The sequence below is a fragment of the Pelophylax lessonae genome (genome assembly GCF_965119305.1).
Source record: "Pelophylax lessonae genome assembly, chromosome: 11".
In the NCBI taxonomy this organism is placed as follows: Eukaryota; Metazoa; Chordata; class Amphibia; order Anura; family Ranidae; genus Pelophylax; species Pelophylax lessonae.
This window is the reverse complement of record NC_138778.1, coordinates 98,067,042-98,088,788: the sequence shown is the minus strand read 5'-3', so window position 1 is coordinate 98,088,788 and position 21,747 is coordinate 98,067,042. Positions and strand designations below refer to the sequence as shown.

Genomic DNA, 21,747 nt, shown 5'->3' with positions numbered 1-21,747 from the left:
TCCCGGAGGGTACACCCTCTCTCTTCCTGCATAGGATGTTAGTTTTAATCTACCAAATTTTTTAAGGTGGATGTGCTGGCATCTGCAAATGCCTCTTTCGGCTGCAAAGGTTTGCTGGCTGCTGTCTGGAAGGCTTTCGTCCTTCCTTGAGGGTGTTTACTGTTTGTTTCAAGTGGGCCTCATCTTTTATTCTGATGAGTCCTATGTTGCCTGGTTGGCTATGTTTAACCTTGGGGGCTTGTTCTTTTCTGCTGTTCCCACCCCTCATTTTATGGCACTGCTTTGGGACGTCCCTACTGATATGGATCAGAGGACTGCATCCATCAATGAACGATAGAGAAAACTGGATTTTTGACTTACCGTAAAATCCTTTTCTCTTAAGTTCATTGACGGACGCAGTACCCGCCCCTATTTTTTGAGTTGGGTCGGTGTTACTCTTCTGACACTTTGATACAAAACTGACATCCTATGCAGGAAGAGAGGGGGTGTACCCTCCAGGACTGCCTGTAGGCGTAGCCCGAACCTTTTTTCTTCCTAGTGTCCTACTCCTGTAGGGGGCAGTATAACCCTACTGATATGGATCAGAGGACTGCATCTGTCAATGAACTTAAGAGAAAAGGATTTTACAGTAAGTCAAAAATCAATTTTTTTTTTCCGATCAACCTGCTGGTTGAATGGAAAAAAAAAAAAAAAAAAAAGACAAATGTTTGGGCTGCTTTAGTCATCCGAATGGGGGTGCACTACATTTAAATCAAGAAACAAGCACCTACTGAGCCCAGCTGACTCAGAAAACCTAGATGCCATCCTATTTTAAAGAACCTTATTGATCTGGGGGAATACATTTTATTTTTTTTATTATTATTTCAGGTACTTTTATAGCGCTATCAATTTACGCAGCGCTTTACATATACATTACACATTCACATCAGTCCCTGCCCTCAAGGAGCGTACAATCTAAGGTCCCTAACTCGCATTCATACATACATATTAGGGCCAATTTTATACAGGATCCAATTAACCTACCAGCATGTCTTTGGAGTGTAGGAGGAAGCCGGAGTACCCGGAGGAAACCCACGCAGACACAGGGAGAACATGCAAACTCCAGGCAGGTAGTGTCGTGGTTGGGATTCGAACCAGCGACCCTCTTGCTGCTAGGTGAAAGTGCTAACAATACACCACTGTACTGTGCCGCCCAATACATGATTTCTTATGAAATAATACTTATATGTGTTCTGGTGTTATTAAAAGAAATAGGTAACAATAAAATACCTCAACTAGAGCTTTTCTGAATCCTGGGTTGCTTTTTCTGGGGTTGGAAAATGATAGCTTTAATCTGAAGCTTCTCGCAGTGGTTTGCTATTTGTCAGTTTAGCATTTAGGAACTGCTTGATCTTCCAGAAAAGGCAGCCATTAGAATGATGGTCCGTGTTTCCTGTCCAAGTGAAAAGTTTTTTTAAATATAAAAAAGTAAAAGGTTCTCTACAAATTACACATACACAAGACATAGCCACTGTTATAACAGCATGATTTTTTATTTATTTTTTGTTTTAACTGTTTTTTCTTGTCTCATTTGATTTAATTTCTCAGTCTTTCCCAGCCACATTCATTTCGTAAGCATTAATGTATGTTTTTTTTATTTTTTTTATCCTGGTAACCAGGGAAATTGTTCTTTGTTTGGTACTGCAGCACAGATGAGTGCCTAGGTATATGGTACAGTTTATGCTTGGCAGTCTTTTCTGTGTATGAGATTTCATATTCTTCATTGTGCAGCTGAGGAAGTGCTTTCTTAGTGAGGTCAGTCCCCGCTGATTAACAGATTGACTTCCTTCCATATTATCAGAGTATCCACCATACAAACACAGGAAAGTGTCCTGTCTATCTGCACTAAGGCTCTAAGGAGCCCCGACTCTCCGGCCCTATTCAACGCCATGCAGATGTGTTGAGAAGTGGCTTTGAACTTTTAGTCTGTCTTCATTTTTAGATGGCTTCTTAATGGCATTGTGCATAAATATGTATCTATTTATTACAGGTACTTACAGCGCATCCGGATAGTATTCACAGCACTTCACTTTTTCCACAATTTATTACAGCCGTATTCCAAAACTGATTATTTTCCTCTAAGTTCTACAAACCATACCCCATTATGACAACACATAATACGTTTTTTTAAAATCTTTCCAAATTTATTAACAAAAAACAAAAAATAAATCACATGTACATACGTATTTACAGCCTATGCCTTAACACTCAAAGTTGAGTTTAGGTGCATTCTGTTTCCACTGATCATCCTTGAGATGATTCTAGAACTTGACTTGTGGTAAATTCAGTTGATTGGACATGATTTGGAAAGGTGCACACCTGTCTATAAAAAGTTACCAGTGCATGTCAGAGCACAAACCAAGCCATGAAGTCCAAGGAATTGTCTGCATACCTTTGAGACAGGATTGTATCGTGGGAAAGGGTACAGAACAATGTCTGCAGCATTTAAGGTAACACAGTGGCCCCCATCATAAGTAAATGTAAGAAGTTTGGGGCCACCAGGACTCTTCCTAGAGCAGGCCGCCCGGCCAAACTGAGCTATCGGGGAGAAGGGCCTTAGTCAGGGAGGTGACCAAGAACCCGATGGTCACTATGACAGAGCTCCAGCGTTTCTCTTTGGAGAACCTTGCAGAAGAACAACCATCTCTGCAGCACTCCACCATTCATGCCTGTGTGCTAGAGTGGCCAGATGAAAGCCACTCCTCAGTAAAAGGCACATGACAGCCAACCTGCAGTTTGCCAAATAGCACCGGAAGGACTCTCAGACCATGAGAAACAAAATTCTCTGGTCTGATGAAACAAAGACTGAACTCCTTGGCCTGAATGGCAGGCATCATGTACAGAGACCTCCTTGATGAAAACCTGCTTCAGAGCTCTCTGGACATCAGAATGGGACGAAGGTTCATCTTCCAACAGGACAATGACCATAAGGACACACCCAAGATAACAAAGGAGTGGCTACGGGACAACTTCAACCCAATTAAAAATCTCTAAAGAGATCTGAAAATGGCTGTTGGCTACAGTTCCCCATCCAACCTGATGGAGCTTGAGAGCTCCTGCAAAGAAGAATGGGAGAAACTGCCCAAAAATAAGTGCCAAGCTTGTAGCATCATACTCAAAAAGACTTATAGCTGTAATTGGTGCCCAAGGTGCTTCAACAAAGTGATGAGCACAGGCTGTGAATACTTATATACATGTGTTTTTTTTTTTTTTTTTATTAATAATACGTTTGTAAAAATTTAAAACAAACTTCTTTCACATTTTCATTATGGTATATTGTTTGTAGAATTTTGAGGAAAATAATTAATTTAATCCATTTTGGAATAAGGCTGTAATGTAACAAAATGTGGAAAAAGTGAAGCGCTGTGCATACTTTCCGAATGCACTGTATATAGTGTTGTGAGTTTACGTAGCACTTCACAAATATATGTTGTACATTCACATCAGCCCCTACCCTCGGGGAGCTTACAATCTAAGGTCCCTAGGGCCTATTTAGCCAAGATTCAATTTACCTGCCAGCATGTCTTTGGAGTGTGGGAGAAAACCCACACAGGACAATGAGAACAACTCCTGTCATGCTTAGGATTCAAACTGACAGCCCTAGTGCTGCTAGGCAGAAGTGCTAACCACGTAGCCACTGTGCTGCCCTATAGTGTCAAAACAATTTTAGTGATTCAGTAGCATTGCTTTGAACTATATAATGTACCCACTATCCTGCCCAGCCTATAGCAGATTGGTGGCCTTTCCTCTTTCTTAGTGGATGTCCTATGACATCCTCTCAGAAGTCGCAGCTCACGATCTGTCGCTGACCAATCACAGCAGATCACAAGACAATTGTAAACAATGCATGGCTTCCTTATTTGCCATCCATTGTGTACAGTTTCTAGCTGTGATTGGTCAATGTGATCACGTGGTACAGACCGGGCCAATCACAGCCCATCTGTACCAGGATTTTAGCTCTGGCCAATCATAGCTAATCACAAGCAAACAAACTGAATCCGTTTCTTTCAGTAAAATGCTTGCTTTATACTGTAGAAATGAAATTCACTAATATAAGCAATCATAATGTGTAAAAAATATAAAAACTCCGGATCACTTCCACAGAGTAGTACATTATATTGCTCTGGTCACAGTGTGTTGAAATAAAAAAAAAATAAAAAAGTAATAAAAAAAATTATTACATTTTTTTCGTACTATCACCACACTGGTTATGATGATGCTGCACTACACTAGTGACAGTATGTAAACAAAAATAAATGTGTTTTTTTTTTGTTTGCTTTTAATTTCTTCATTTTCCAAAAAATTGTGACAAAAAAATGACAACGTCAAAAAACTCGCCATGCCTCTTACTAAATACCTTGGACTGTCTTCTTTCCAAAAAGGGGTCATTTGGGGGTATTTGTACTGTCCTGACATTTTTGGGCCTCAGTACATCAGGATTGATCAATTTTCAGATATATACTATAGTTTATGGACTGGACTTTCCTATAGACTACATAATATACATGGATTTGGGTTATTTTCACCATAGAAATGTAGCAGAAAATATTTTGGCCTAAATTTATGAAAAACAATTATATATTTGCAAACTTTTATTACAGAAACTAAGAAAAACACGTTAAAAAATTCTGTAATTTTTTGTTAATTTTAGCAAAAAAATTAAAAACCACCAAAAGAAAGCTCTATTTGTGTGATAAAAAAATGATAAAAATGTATATGGGTACAACAGAAACTAAGAAAATGCGTTCTTTTTCAGTCTTTTTTGTTTATTTGGCAAAAAATAAAAACCTAGTGGTGATTAAATACCACCAAAAGAAGGCTCTAGTTGTGTGAACTACAGTTGTGCTCATAAATTTACATACCCTAGCAGAATTTGATTTCTTGGCCATTTTTCAGAGAATATGAATGATAACACAAAAACGTTTCTTTCACTCATGGTTAGTGTTTGGCTGAATTAATTTATTACCAATCGTCTGTGTTTACTCTTTTTAAATCATAATGACAACATTTAACTACCCAAATGACCCCGATCAAAAGTTTACATACCCCAGTACCGTGTATTGCCCCCTTTAGCATCAATGACAGCTTGAAGGCTTTTGTGGTATTTGTGGATGAGGCTCTTTTCTCGTCTGAGATGGTAAAGCTACCCATTCTTCCTGACAAAAATTGTAAATTCTTGGGCTGTCTTGCATGAACGGCACATTTGAGATCTCCCCAGAGTGGCTCAATGATATTGAGGTCAGGAGACTGAGATGGCCACTCCAGAACCGTCACTTTTTTCTGTTGCTGCCCAGAGACCCCCACAACCACCGGCCAGGGTTGTGGGGAAGAGGCCCTTGTCCTCGTCAACATGGGGGCAAGGTGCTTTGAGGTGGGGGGTGCAGAGCTCCCCCTACCCCAAAGCACCAACACCCCCCCCATGTTGAGGGCATGTGGCCTGGTATGGTCCAGGGGGGGTGGGGCCGCTCGCTCGTCCCCTCCCCCTTCCTGCCCTACCGGGCTGCATTCTCGGATAAGGGTCTGGTATGGATTTCGGGGGGGACCCCACGCTGTTTTTTCCCATTTTTGGCGTGGAGTTCCCCCTTAAGATTCTCACAGCGCTCCGACTTGTGGTGCGACTTCCATTCAAATCAATAGGCTCCTATAGGGAACCATTGATTTTGAATGGAGGCAGAAAAAACGCTGCTAAAAGCAACATGGCCAAACGTGCAATAACGCCAATGGAAAAAGCTACTGAAAGCACGTTTTACAGCTGCTTTTTCCCGGCGTCAGAACTGGCTTTGCAGCATGTTTTTTCTAACGTCCCGTGTACATGGAGCCTAAGCAAGATACTTTGTGGCATTTGCCTAGTAATGGCTTTCTTCTGGCAACTCCCTTCCTTCAAGTACCTCCTTATTGTGCATCTTGAAACAGCCACACCACATGTTTTCAGAGAGTCCTGTATTTCCCCTGAAGTTATTTGTGGGTTTTTCTTTGCATCCCGGACGCTTTCCCTGGCAGTTGTGACTGAAATTTTAGTTGGTCTACCTGACCGTGGTTTGGTTTCAACAGAACCCCTCATTTTCCAGTTTTTGATTGGAGTTTGAACACTGCTGATTAGCATTCTCAATTCCTTGGATATCTTTTTTTTTTTTTTTTTTTAATCCCTTTCCTGTTTTATACAGTTCAACTACCTTTTCCCGCAGATCCTTTGACAATTCTTTTGCTTTCCCCGTGACTCAGAATTCAGAAACGTCAGTGCAGCACTGGATGAAAAATGTAAGGGTCTGTCAGGAGTCCAGAAACTCATTGACCTTTGATACACACACTAAATCATTAAAATTCTGTTTTGGGTACAGTGTTGTATAACTGCAAAATTGTCATTCAAAGTGCGACATCGCTGAAAGCTAAAAATTGGCCTGGGCAGAAAGGGGGTATTGAAGTGGTTAAAATGCCTCATTTTTTTTTTTTTTGTATTTGTGGTCACGTGACCACTAGACCTCTGGTGAGTGGCAGGTAGAGATTTCCTGAGGACTGACACATGGCAAAATTAGGGAAGAGGAGGATAGTTGCTGTATATGCTCATTCAGACTGGTACCAGAGCTCAGTCTAACAATTACAAAGCATGCACACCGGAGGAGGTGTCCACCTTGCCTGGGACTTCTTCACGCATAATGAAGCAGTGCAGCTTCTGGGTGGCAAAGTCGCTTTGTGGGAATAGCCATTTGAATAGCAGCTGATAACTTGGGCTAATTTAAAAAATATTGCGAATGTACACAGATTATGGGAAACTTTGAAAAGACAGGTTTTCATTTTTGTCCGGAATGACACTGTATGATGTATTAAGATTAGGAAATGATTAAGTCACTGCTGCATCCTGAGATAAATGAATTCATACTCACCAAGGGCTACTTAGCAGATTAATATGTCATTAGCCATCAGATTGATTCTAGCAGGTCTTACTGTTGCACAGTGACACCCACTGACCACAGAAGAAGTGCAACAGGCAGGAAAACTCACCTTGTGTTTGGTGAATCATCATGCACATAGGATTAGATGTCTGTCAATTCTTGGTTTTAGGTGGCGTTTTAAAGATCCCAAGTTACACCAACAGGTGACTGTTGTAGAAAGCACTGCTGTTGGCAAGTTGAACACAAGAGCTGTATGAGTTTCTGCATTCATTCTCTGCAGACACTCTGAGATGGACTATCAAGATAACGCAGTACTGGGTCTAGAGAAATAAAAAAACAAATGACCATTGCGCTACCGGTGAAGTAAATATAGAAATAAAAAGCGTAATGTATCTGTGATCCAATAATAAAAAATGTGAAAAAAACTGCCAATTTCTGTAGTGTCACCACATACCAATAGAATCAAAAACTGTGAAAAAATTGGCGCTAATTCAAACAAAACTGTGAGAATCCACACACAAATTAATTAACATACGGATATGAAGCAGTAATAAAATAATCATACAGTGATAATGAATAAAAATCCAAGTGAATTCATTAAACTAAATAAGAAAACCCTTGAGAAAGTCACGTGTTATTGTGACGCAACGCGTCGGGAGGAGCCGAGTGACATCACTTCCGGTCTACGGCCGTGACCGGAAGTTCGGAAACTATACCCCGCTTAGTGCGGGGACCAAGGGATCCATTTCCTCTGCTGTTTTAACTGTAAGTTACTTATCATTTTGCAATAAATTTGTTCTTATTTACTACACTATGGAGCCCCTATTTTATTTTACATGAGCGAACTATTAAGGGGATGTGCACTTCCAATACGTTTGGCTATCTATCTATAACATCCTGTTAGCTGAGCCACCATCATCATTGGAGTTTCACAGAGGAATATTATATCTATGACAAATCGCTTTATTTTATCTATACTGAGGTGAGCAGCCATTGCACTCAATGTTGGATTCTATGTTGGGATTGTTCACATCGGTGACACTGTGTGATTGACTTGCATCACGTTTTGGATTACCACCGGCTGCTTATTATTATTTTCTGCACTTTCACATGGACTTCTTACATTGAACTTTATTTATCTATTGTATATGATCATTTAATTTAATTTAATGAATTCACTTGGATTTTTATTCATTATCACTGTATAATTATTTTATTACTGCTTCATATCCGTATGTTATTAATTTGTGAGTGGATTCTCAGTTTTGATTGAATTAGAGCTGATTTTTTTCAGTTTTAGTACTGGGTCTAGACTACCAGTTCTAGTTGTAGCAAAATCACCTGGAATTACATGGGCTCAAGCTCCTGTAAACTACTAAATTGTTCATTGCAAATTTAAAAAAAAAAAACTGCAATCTACCCTGCACATCTGGCTCTACATGGGTACTATGGCTGGATTCACACTGCCATGATGGGAAAGTCACAGGGTTCACTCACATTGAAAGCTTCATCTGAAATTTCAAAGCCGCATATCAGTGCAACTTCAGGTGTGACTTTAAAGAGGTCTGTGCGGCTTCATGCACAAATGTATATGCAAGTCGCACCCGAAATCTCTAAAAGTCGTGTAATTTTTCAAACTGATGTAGCACCACAAAGTCGGCATCGCACCAATTTGAACAGTGCCACTGTTGACAAAAGGGTGCGACTTACCATGCGATTTGACCTGTCAAATCGCATGACAAGTCACTCCAATGTGCTTGAGGGCTTAGTGGGGAATGAATCTAGTATGTTTACATTAACAGTCTGTCAGGCTTACTAGTTACTTTTTGTCTCATTGTTTGACACCGGACTGTGTCATTATCGCATCTAATGGCCTGAAGTCTTCTTTGGCTTTTAGAATATAGAACGTAGTTTTCAGAAATCATAATGTTTTATAATGGTCAGTAACCTCTTTCTAATATAATTCCCTTGGTTAATATTTGACATTTATGACCTTCATATCAGAGAAGCTGCGGTCTTGTGTGAGGTTTGTAGCATATTTAACAGAACTTTGAGATTATTTGTAAGCCTTAATTACTGCGATTGAATGACTTGTGAGATCACTGTGCATAATGAGTAAAATGGATTGTTACTGAGGCCAGGCCATGGTCATTTGCCTTTTTCATATTCTCAATAAGTAGTAAATCGGCTTCAAAACAAGCCACCACTGACTTCTGTAGCTGCAGGCACTATGGAATAACTCATCCTTTAGGCCAGTGTTTCTCCTTTTTCAGTCAAGGCACCCTTTAAAATTATAGACAATCTCAAGGCACCCATTAAAATTATGGACTGTCTCGAGGAACCCCATTCTAAAATGTAAAAAAAGTATTCTAATAGATTTACACAACGCAGCAACATCCACGTGTAGGACATCCGCGTCAAAGGTGATTTATTCTTCCAAAGCAAATACACTTTTTCACGCTGGTATTGACTAGTATTCCAATGTTTCTCTACTCCCTCATTTCTCTCCAATCAGCTAATGTCACCTCAGCGCTGAGGGAGAGAGGCACAGGAGGGTAGAACAAGGATGCGGTGGAGGCAACAGACATCCTTCTTCTTAACTGATGACGCCATTGGTTGCTAAGATGGCAGTGTCTAGAAAAACGTAATGGTGCATAATGAAAACCTGTGGCTTTGTGTAACAGGAAGGCTGGATCCACCTTCTGGCTTGTAAACAATTTTTGATCAGTTTTTAGGCATTTTGCCAAGGCACCTCTGAAGAAACCTCAAGGCACACCAGTGTGCCAGGGCACCCTGGTTGAAAAAGGCAGCTTTAGGCCCCTTTCACCCTTGTGCGACTTGTCCTGCGACTTGGGACTGCAAAGTTGCATGACAAGTCATACTCAATGATTTCCAATGAGTACCGTTAATATCTACTGCATGTCGCAACAACTTCAAAGTAGTCTCTGCACTACTTTGGTCTGACTTTGATGCGTTTTGTGGTCCAGAGATCTCAAGATCACACAGGCATTGCTTCAAGGCTAGTCAAAATCACAGCAAAATTGTGGCAAAAAATTTGCAGCAAAATAGTGCGACTTTTTGGTCGCACAAGTATGAAAAGGGGCCTTAAAGTAAAAGCAATGAAGTCCTTCAGGTCCATCTCCAAGCAGCTCAGCTCACCTTGTTTACCTCTCCCAGAGCACTTACTATTTGTTTATGTCAGAGATTAGAAGGCTGTCCCTGCTGGGCTGGGGGGGGGTAACTTGCTGAGATGGCAAAGTGTCAAACTAGTGGCCCTCCAGCTGTTGCTGAACTACAAGTCCCATCATGCCTCTGCCTAAGGGAGTCATGGTTGTAACTGTCAGCCTTGCAATTCCTCATGGGAATTCTAGTTTCACAACAGCTGGAGGGTCATCTGTTTGACACCTGCCACCTTAGACAATAATTTTCTTGTTGTTAAGTTTATTGAATTGTTCTATAGTGCCCGTAGCTACAGAGGTCAGTGATAATGTTTTAAAAATAATTTACTGTTTGTTAAGAATATGTAAATATTTGAATATCCACAACAAGGCCACAGTTACACTTTTAGGCCCCATTCACACTAGTGTGACTTGTCCCGCGATTTTGGACCGCAAAATCGCATGACAAGTCGTTTTCCATTATTTTCAATGAGCCCCATTCATATCAGTGCGTTTTGAAGTCGCACCGACTTCAAAGTAGTTCCTGCACTACTTTGCCACGATTTTAATGCATTTTGAGGCATATAGCCTTGCCCATGCTTTCAAAATCGCAGCAAAAATCGTGCCGCGAAATCGCGGCAAAATTGCGTTGCAATAGTGTGAAAGGGGCCTAAGGCTGCATTCACATGTCAGCGTATTGATCGCGGGCAGAATCGCCGCGATTCCGCCCGCGATCCGGAAATCATTGCAAATTGCGTGACGCCTGTGCGTTGCCTGTGATTTGCAATAGCACCCCAAACGCTGTGCGATGTTGCCGTGATTTCCGCCTGCCGAATCGCGGTAACATCGCGCCAAAAATAATCTCGGGACGCATTACTCCCAAAAAAGTACAAGAGCTTCTTTGGAGCGTAATGCATCCCGCAATTTTTTTTGCGCGATGTTACCGCGATTCGGCAGGCGGAAATCGCGGCAACATCGCACAGCGTTTGGGGTGCTATTGCAAATCACCAGCAACGCACAGGTGTCCCGTAATTTGCAATGATTTCCGGATTGCGGGCGGAATCGCGGCTATTCTTCCCACGATCAATACGCTGACATGTGAATGCAGCCTAAAGCAAAGATACAGCAGTGATGCTGGGATTGTTAGGAGGAATCCCTGTGTGCAACTGTGGACACAGGACGGTGATTCCTCTTCATTGCATGTTTGGGGCACATGCAGAAGGAGAAGTAAGAATTTTTGTTTTTTGCAGGGATATGTTATTAAATCTAAAGTGGGGCCCTTTCACATGGGTGTTCTGTTTGTCTGTTTTCATGTGTCAGCTTTCAGATGAAAAATGGATAGCACTTTATTCCTATGGACTTGCATATGTAAACGGATGATTGGCTATGTAAGGCCCCTTACACACGAGTGAACTGATTGGGTCCTCCTGTCAGTTTTTCAGGCAGGATCATTTGGACCCTTCATTCTCCTCTGAGTCATCCGCTCCCACTGCTGTCATTCAAAGTCAGTGAGCCATTGAGGAGAGCGAGGGGGCAGGGCCAAGCCATGGCTCTGTGTCTGAATGGACACACAGAGCAGCGGCTCAGCTCGGGAGCCCCCATAGCAAGATCCTTGCTGTGGGGCACTCAGCAGGAGGGAGGAGCCAGGAGCACCGAAGAGGGACACAAGAAGAGGAGAATCATGGCTCCTCTGTGCAAAACCACTGCACAGAGCAGATAGTATAACATGTTTGATATTTTTAACCAAAAAAAAAAAACAAGACTTTAGTACCACTTTAAGGTATCGCCTTGTGCCAGGACCTTCATATTTGATAGTCCAAAGAACAAGAAAAAACGGTTATTGTTTAATAAATTGAATGTGCCCTTCGCTGTTTTTTTTTATAAAATGATAGGTTCTACTTGATGTATTTGGAGTTAGCCTAAGGCCTATTCCAGGAATCTTTAATTATAGCCTAACCCATAGGTCGGCAACCTGCGGCTCTTTTAAACCTTTGCCGCGGCTCCGGGGCGGATGAGGGGAGGAGGCGGCCTTCTGGGTGTCATCGGGCGCATAGCAATGCGCCCTGACACTCCTCCACTGTGGCGCTGTCCTGGCTGTGATTGGTCCAGGCTGGACCAATCATAGAGGACATCCCGTGTAATGTCGCGTGGGGGGCGGTGCGTGCGTTAGTCACGCACCGTCCTGACATCACCTTCCCGCCCGCCGTCAGAGAGGAGGACAGCGGCGCGAATGCAGGTCAATGGAGAGCATCGCTATTATCATCATTCACGGTCCATGGGATATGATGAGAAAAGGCATCTGATCTATTTGGGGGACACACTGCGAGGAATAACTGGTAACCATTGATGTGAGAGGAGTCCTGAGGGGTTACTTAATATACCCTAAACGCGCATTTGAGTGCTAAGTGAGGTGAGCGGCCATTACACCTAGCTGTGGATTTATAGCTCATGAAACAATCTCACTGGTCGGTCACCGGAAGGGTCTTGTGTTGCCCCACCACCATTGGACAGTTTTCCATTGCCATCCTTGGCGTTTTTATTGCACTTGTCGCACTTTTTTGGGGGCTTCATCATCTTCTCTGCGTTTTTTATAATCTACATCAATTTTAATAATTTTACTTGGCATGCTACCTTATTAGATTTCGAGCACTTTCATGCACTGTCACTTTGTTGCAGAAGTAGTGTTTTCTCTATTTTATCATAGTTTTTTGGTGCTGTCCAGCACATATTAATATTCAAATTAATTTTTATTGGTTCATTCCACTGTCACCATATTTTTGAGTTATTACTTATCACACTGTCACTTCACTAGTTATTTTATTAACCACCGTGGATCATCACTGTCACTCTATCTCTGAGTGATTACTCAGCATTTCGTCACTAGATTTACTAGTTTCCGTGGATCATAATTTCTCACATCGAATGTGTTTATCACAGTGATCACTTCATTGTAAATATTTAGTTCTCGAGCACTCGAGCACTTCACATATTTTGTCTGCACCTTATATTTATCAGCTATTAGAAGATTCATTTTGATTATTCATTGATTTTATTGACTTATACTGTTCACTGTGATTTTTAGTGGTTTTCAATTGTGTTATTTGTCATTATTGCCATTTATTTAAGTTTTAGAGATTGTCTGGTTCACCGATTTTAGAATATTTTGTGCTGGTTCCTTTTACCTTAGATTATTTATAGTATGTGGGGACACTACTGAATTGGCTGCAGATTTCTGGTGCTCCATTCTACTCTCTATATTCCCGTCCTTCATTTTCTCCCTTATTTACCCATTGGTAGCGCATAGGTTCTCTCATTTCTGTATACTTGCCACTTTATATTTGTGTTAAATGTCGCAATGGTTTTGCGGCTCCCAGTTTTTTTTTTTCTTCGGAAACCGGTCCAAGGGGCTCTTTTTGTCTTAAAGTTAGCAGACCCCTGGCCTAACCTAACAGACGCATAAGCTCATTTAAGCTCATACATCAGGAATCAACAAAAATTCCAGCCATGGGTGGCCCAGTTAGCACCACCCGGCTCAACAAAAGTAGATTTAAAAATTAACAGATCTGGGGGGAAAATCAACATGATTGGATCCAGTCAATGTTCAGGTATTCAGACAGTGCTGATGTTGAGGATGACTTAAAGCGATTTGTAATGATCACAACAAAAACAACCCATTTCGTTTAAAATTGAAACGAAAGGCAAATATTTGTGTATGTATTTAAAAAAACATTATAAATACCTTCCCCCCCCCCCCCCCTTTTTTTTTTTTTTTTATAAGTGATCACATTCCCTCTGTTCTCAGCCGCATAAGATCTGGGAGGAGGAGAAGCAGCAGCACACTGAGCTTCCTAGTGAATGGCTGTGCAGGGGGGCGTGTCAGGACAAGTCTGATCATTGGAGGGGAGCAGGCTGAGTTCCCAGTACAGCTGGGGAACTGACCACAGTGTGCTCTCCTGCCTAGTATGGTCAGTTTTTAACAGGAAAGCAGAGGGACTGACAGGAACACCAGGGATTTCGCACAAAGGAAGTAATACAAAGAGTACAGGATACTTTTTCATACAAGTACTGTACATGGTACAGCAGGAACATATCAGGAATTTGAAATGCTGGGGTAAAAAACACTTAAAATACATTTATTGGCAGTGAAGATTCCTCCATTCACATTATTTAGTGTGGATGGAGGACTCTATTGATTTTTCTGGATGAATAGGAGAAAATAGGTGTACTGTATTGCTAACTTTTAGATTAAACACAATCTTTTTAGTAGTTTACTGATTTCTGAAATTTTAACAATGGCGTCTGTGCTATGTTTTGTCTTTCCTTAAAAAAAACAAAAAACAAACTAATAATAATTTCTAAAGGCTCGTACACGCTATAAGAAAATTGGGCGAACGTTTTCGTCCAAAGAATTTTTGTACGATTTTCGTATAGTGTGTACAGAAGTTTCTACAGACGATTCAGAATTTTTGTATGAAAATTCTCGAAGGGACAAACCCCAAAATTGTTCTCATACGGGACAAAACAAACGATTTTCGTTTAATGTGTACCGTTTTTGTACGATTTTTGTACAAGAAAAATCAGAAAAGAAAGACTAGGCATGATCAGAAACAATAAACAACAAAAAAAGCCTTTGTCGTACGAGAATTTTTGTACAAATTTTTTTTTAATCGGTTCTGATTTGCTGTGAAACAACGAGGAAAATCGGACGATCGTTCGCCTGATTTTCTTATAGTGTGTACCCCACTTTACAGATCCACACTTTTTAGGCACTTTACTGACAGCACGCGCAATAAGGTTGATTGAATTAGTATGTTTTTATTTCTGGCCTGCAGCGTGAGTGTAGAAGTTGAGACAGTCTCTGGATCTGGCACAGTAGAGAAATGTTCTGTGTATGAGTCATTGTAATTACACTGCTTATCTGAGAAGAACATTTGGTGGGTAGTGCCCATAACCAGTGCCAGATCAAAGCTTTCTGTTGTGTGCAATAAACTGCCTGCCTCTGGAGATAAGACGTTTAGTGGAACCGTGCCAGGGAACACTGGCAGGCCAGTATATACATATGTGATGATATGCATCTAACGGTCTTCGTTCACATCAGGATACATGCAAGGTCATGTGTTATAGTAGTGAATACATAATCAGGATTTGTAGAGCGCTAACGCAGCTGCTTCCTCACCCGAGGACAGAAGCCAGCCAACTGAATTGATTTTTTTCCTTGCTCACATATTTATTATTTAGGTTTTAAACAAAAAATAAAAAATTAAGCGTCAGCATGAGTGAGCCAAAGCGAAATGATGATAATACTATGTTTCTTCAGTTAGTTTTAAGCTTGGGATACCAACTCATGGTGGATCATTCCACACTCTCATCAACAGAGAATTACCAGAATCATGCCATCATTCACTCAGAGAAATAGAATTCCCCACATGGCACACATTTAGTGGAGGAGGTTTGATCAAAAGTGGAGCAGACAGAATATAGAGCATCTTTGCATAGCAAACCAGCTCCTACCTTCAGCTTGTTCATTTATAGACATTATTAAACTGATATTAACCACTTTAAGACCAGGCCTATTTTTGACACTTGGTGTTTACAAGCTAAAATCCGTTTTTTTTTTTTTTGCTAGAAAACTACTTAGAACCCCCAAACATTATATATTTTTTAGCAGAGACCCTAGAGAATAAAATGGAGATTGTTGCAATATTTTTATCACACTGTATTTGTGCAGCGGTCTTCCAAACACAATTTGTTTGGAAAAAAAAAATCACTTTTTTTAAATTAACATATAAGAAAACAGTAAAGTTAGCCCAATTTTTTTCCATAATGTGAAAGATAAATGTTAGGCCGAGTAAATAAATAGCCAACATGTCATGCTTCAAAATTGCACACTCGCAGAATGGCGACAAACTTTGGTACTTAAAAATCCCATAGGCGACACTTTAAAAATGTCTACAGGTTACCAGCTTAGAGGTAGAGAGGAGGTCTAGGGCTCAAATTATTGCTCTCGCTCTAACGATCGCGGCAATACCTCACATGTGTGGTTTGAACACCGTTTACATATGTGGGTGGGTCTTCCGTGTGCGTTCGCTTCTGCGTGCGAGCTAACGGGGACAGGGCGCTTACATTTTTTTTTTTATTTTATTATTTTTGATTTTTACACAGTTTAAAAAAAATTTGATCATTTTTATTTCTATTCCAAGAAATGTAAACATTCCTTGTAATAGAAATAGCCATGACAGGACCTCTTTATTGTGACATCTGGGGTCAAAAAGTCCTCAGAGCTCACAAGTACACTAAAAAGAAAAAAAAAATGGTTAAAAAAAATCGGCTCTTTAAGCCGGTCGCTAGGCAACGATGTTTGACGTCGCTCCGGTCCTCCAAGACCATAGAGTCGAGAGAGGGCCATCTTGTCCTCACTTGACTTCCTGTCTAAGAGGATCCTGGACCGGATTGTTTTTCCCCGCTGCCGGCGGGTTTGGGAAGTGGGGAAAAGGACCGGAACACGGCGGAGGAGGGGGGGGGGGTCACCTCTTCTGCCGCCCTGTAAGGATGATCCTGCGGCGAATCCGCCACTGGGACCACCCTTACCTGAAAGCAGATCACCCACCATTTTTAAAAATACTGGGGTTATGGCAGCTATCTGCTGCCATAACCACGGTATTTAGCATCAAATTAGTGACGTACATCTGCGGTGGGCGGTCGGTAAGTGGTTAAATGCTAATTTAAAAAAAAAATAAAAAAACTTTATACTTTCCTGCTCTGTGCAATGGTTTTGCACTGAGCAGCTGGGATCCTCCTCTTCTCTGGTCCCCTGCTGGTGCTCCTGACTCCTCCCCCTTGCCAAGTGCCCCCATAGCAAGCCGCTTGCTATGGGGGCATTCGTGCGTGCTCACTCCAGAGCTGCCACTGTGTGTCCATAAGACAAACAGAATGCAGCTCGGTCCTGCCCTCCTTTCCCTCCTCACTGGCTGTGATTGAAAGCAGTGGGAGCCAATGGCTTCTGCTGCTGTGTCTCAGCCAATGAGGATGGAGAAACTCGGGAAAGCAACTACTCTCGTGCACAACGCTGGATTGAGTTTCGGCTCAGGTAAATATTAGGAGGGGAGATTCACACAGAGAAGGTTTTTTAGCTTCACACACAAAACCTTCAGCCTTTACAACCATGTTGCATTGATCAGGTAGGTTCCATGGTGTCATTTGTTGGCCTGTGTGCACAGTCTATAGTAGACAGAATCGTTGTATTCCTGTGTCAAAAATGTATGCTCAAACAGAGACAAGCAGCATGACACTGCACAGGTAATGCACAACCTCTGTCTGTAGTGTGGGAGCTGACATTTCCGGTGAAGAAACGTCATATTCCACAATCCCAGGGTCTCTCAGTCTGCGGTTCTTCAGGTAATAGGTAATTTAATTAGATATGACACAGACACAGCAGGCAGGGCAATTACTAGAGAGATCACTATGGATTCTTTCATCTCATTAGCACTTCCACATTTGGGAAGCAAGACAGAGGAAATGATGAGGTATGGATTGTGACCTGGAACAAAAAGTTGCCTGTACCTTTATCGAATAGGGAGAGACTAGGTGAATTATATATGGACATGGGGGAATCGATAAGCCATGACGTGACAAACTGCAGTCACAACATGTGAGCCCATCATTCCAAGGTAAGACAAAGAAACGGCACTGGGAATAGAACTGCACTAATACCCAGTTAAGATGAAAAAACATTTGAAAATGTACAATGCCTCTAAGCTTTGAGCATGAAAGATAGAGGCTGACATGTTGCCACGCACACCTGCTTAAAGGTGGGCAAGTATCTTGAGGACTATGATTAAAAGCGCAAAACCGCTAAACCGAACACACCCCTTCATTAGTCCCCATTTACACCTGAGGGACTTGAAATCGCTGGGATTCTGTCCTCCATTCTAAATTGCGCTAGAAACACAGAAAATGCACAAAATGGGTTTGGGTGCTATTCAGTGGTAATTAATCCCCAAACACAGTGAGGTTTTGCCGTGATTGTTGCGCAGCAAAAATGCACATGGAAAAAACCAACAAGGTGCAGAAGCTTCTTTGGTGCATTTGTCAGGCATGGGCAGTCAATCAAAATAATTGGGTTGCCCTATGCATGGAAACGCGGCAAAAACACGCAAAAAATACCCAGCAGGATTTTGCTTTTCGCTATGCGAAGTGTGAATAGGGACCTACAGTCGTAGACTAGTAATTAATACCTTGGACTGAATTTTAAACTATTGAACATCTCATGCTCTTTAGAGAGAGATGGTCAGATGAGGTGTATCAACCAAACAAGAAGACATAGTACCCTGCTGAGCAAATCATCTTCAGCCTAGTTACTTACAGCTCCATGTCTTGAATACAGTATATAACAAGGCAAGCATTCTGGTTCTTCGGTGTTGATAACAGCATGGTCTAGGCTGGAATTCCTCCTAATGCAAACCTTGTGCAAGTCTATGTAGGCTTGAGTTGCTCTAATCAAAGTTTACATATGGGGAGGACTCTCTCCCCGCACCCGTGTGACTTTGCTGGTACTAACTTTGGCCACCGGCACTGTCAAATGAAAGGAAACCGAGTGGGTCACATACTCCTCAATACCTGGAAATTCCCGTTTTGTGATCCTGGGACCAAAGGAAAGGTCATATGTACTTTTGTAAAGGGGGGCTTTAAAACAAGCCATTTAGTTTGTCCTGCATAGTCAAAGTGTAGGTTTGCTTTAAAGAGATGAATAGAAAGCACAATTTCCTCACTTTTGAGATTAGCTTCACAGCAGTCTGTGTTGTGATTGTTCTTGTCAGTGGTAGGAGACCCTTTACATGTCAGCATTTGCGATGTGTTCTACACTATGAGAAGACCACACAGCTGCCTCTGTGATAAATCACATCTGTTAGCATATGCACTGGTGGTACTTCAGAGAGATCATACAGCTGTCTGTATTTTTATCACACACCAGAGATGGGGCATGCTGCTTTTGGCACACCCCTGCACTTAAGGCTTTTAAAAAGTTTCAAATTCTGCAGGAGTTCAACTTATGACCCCACAGCAGCCGATATCCAATTGCAGTGTTAAAGTAGATCTCCAGAATTTTTTAAAAAACCATATCTAAACATCTAAACCCAAAAACAAAAATGTAATATGTTGCAGCTTGCCAGTCCTTAGATGTGGTGGTTGCATTCATTTTCTTTTTCTTTTCCGGTGTAATGACATTTTTAGCAAGTACAGAAAATACCTGTTGATTTTTCCAGAATTGCAGTGTCCTTGTCACTTTAGTGATCTGAAAAGACAGAACACAATATCTTCTCTTTCTTTTGTAAATTACTAATCCCATCAATCCACAATGTAGTGGAGAAGTAATAGCCTAATCTGTGTGATACTCCTTTGATACTTTGGAGGAGTGAGTGTAGCTACCTAGGGACGTGAGATTTGTTATAAACAGGGTTACCAGGTGAAAATGAGACTCTGATATAGGCCTATTTGAGACCCTTTGGGATAAGCATGAACTACACTTAAGGGGAGGTCTTTCCATACCCCCAAGTTAAACACTTCCTCCAATCATAGGTACCTGAGAGACCCAACTTGTCCTTTCTCAAAGGAAATAAAAGGTTTCCAGAGATACTGTAACCCCCAGCCACTGAGCTGGAGGATGGTACTTCCTAAATTAAAAAATACCAAACGGCCAAATGTAGACCGGGGAGCCTAAGCAACCAAGGGACTAAATGCACAAAAAGAAAGGAGATGGGGGGTTACAGAGTGATCTCCCCATAAACGGTTGCAGGGTCCTTTCTCAAAGCATATCGGAGAGTCTTGCTCTTGCTAAACAATCCACGGTAGTCTATTTTATTTTTATGGCACAGATGTCATGTACTGTTCCCCCCTATGCTTTCAAATGGGAGGAAGAACTGGTTTGGGTATATGGCAGCAGAGGATTGTAATCAGATTTGGCCCAACACAACCAGTAGTTCAGCACATGTCTTGGCAGTGAAGACTCCTCCTTTGGTGGTACCTGGTCCTTTTACGTATTTCCCATTCTATTCCAACTTACTCTCATTTATTTTTTTGCAAAGGTGGTAGGTTTTTTTTAGCACATCTGGTCGAACTCGCTGATGATACAGGTCTAACCTTTAATCAAAATACTTTCCGAGGCCCAAACAACCTTAAGTATCTACAAAAACTCAATTTAAAGTGGTTATAAAGCCTCAAGATTTTCTTTACCTTAATGCACTGTGTATGAGCGCTGTGGCTTTCCCAGCTTTGTCCCTCCTCCCTGGGCAGATCCTGTCAATTAACTCCAGTGACGAGGGAGCAGGGGCATTGTCTGTGTCAATGGATGCAGTAGCGTGGCGCGGGAGTGAGCCCGCATAAGTGCCCCATGGGAATTGGTTTCCTATTGGGGGGCACAAGCAAGAAAGGAGGAGTCAGGAGCGACTGCGGAGGACCCGAGAAGAGAGAGATCGGGGCTGCTCTGTGCAATTCTATTGCACAGCGTAGGTAGGTATAGACATAATTGTTTTTTACAAAAAATAATAATTACAACCACTTGAAAATTCTTAAAGTATTACTTACCGTACTGTGGTCAAAAGGGTAATTGCTTGTGTGTAGAAATCCCAGAGCCTTGCCCTTTATGGAAGTCAAACTCGGGTTTCACGATATATAGCCTCCTCCCCTCCCGTTTTGACCTTGTAAATGCTACACCTCAGTGCTGCAACCACGTGCAGTACACATGGTTGCAGGGCAGTTGTGATGTGGGCCCATTTACTTGATTGGGTTGCGTCCGGCAGAAGTACTACCCACCAAACATGGTAATATATTTTTTGCTGCAAAGCATTGTAACTGTTGCATGTGTACACCCCCAAATTTTCAGCTTAAAAATGGAGGGGCAGTAAAAATATGGCTCAACCACCTGTTTATACTGTTACCCCCTCCCAACCTCAAATGTAAAGGAGCTCTTTCACTTCTTATTGCATGAAATAATGTATAATAAACAAACAAGTAAAGCAAGAGGACGTTAGGATATATTGCCTATTGGGACAGAGCTATTTCAACACGACAGAGGTTCTAACATCCCTTATTACTTTCTGTCATGAAAGTTCAACAAAAACTGTAAGAAAATATTTCCATGGGGAAACAGACAGTGGTAAAAATTGCTGCCTGATGTTCCTAAATGTGGGCATGATGATGTCACTGAGAGCTGTGACTGGCTAGTAGCCAGGAAGTCTGTGGGAGTGATGAAAAAGGCCTTTTGTACTTATTAATTTCCTCTCTACTCATATGAGCATTTAACCTCTCCCCAGTGTAGAGGGGGACTCCACTGCATGGGTACATTAAAAAGCAGCCTGGAGTTAAAGAAGTTTGGCCAAAGCTATTTTGGCCTTCTATGGATCACAGTACTGCAGTTCTTTCTGCACTCCTGTGACCCATTTTCAGCCGACAGTGGGCTAAAGTCTGCTGTCAGCTGGCATCACTCAGCCTGTCCAGCTCTGGACCAATTCCGACGTTAGTCAGGATCCACCCAGAAGCCTGGACCGACACATAGCTCAGCCTCTCAGCGAGCCGCTGGGAGACTGATCCAGATCCCTTCCACAGCCCAGCGCTCCAGTGAGCACTGGATTGGCAGAGCAGAGAGTCGGCGATTGACAGTCACA

The 21,747-nt window shown here is 41.8% G+C and overlaps 1 protein-coding gene across 6 annotated transcripts in view; it reads left to right on the top strand.

The window, feature by feature from the left end:
- Positions 1–21,747, top strand: part of ATP6V0A1 (ATPase H+ transporting V0 subunit a1) — a 164,818-nt gene that overhangs the window by 76,176 nt on the left and 66,895 nt on the right. The window lies entirely within an intron of this gene.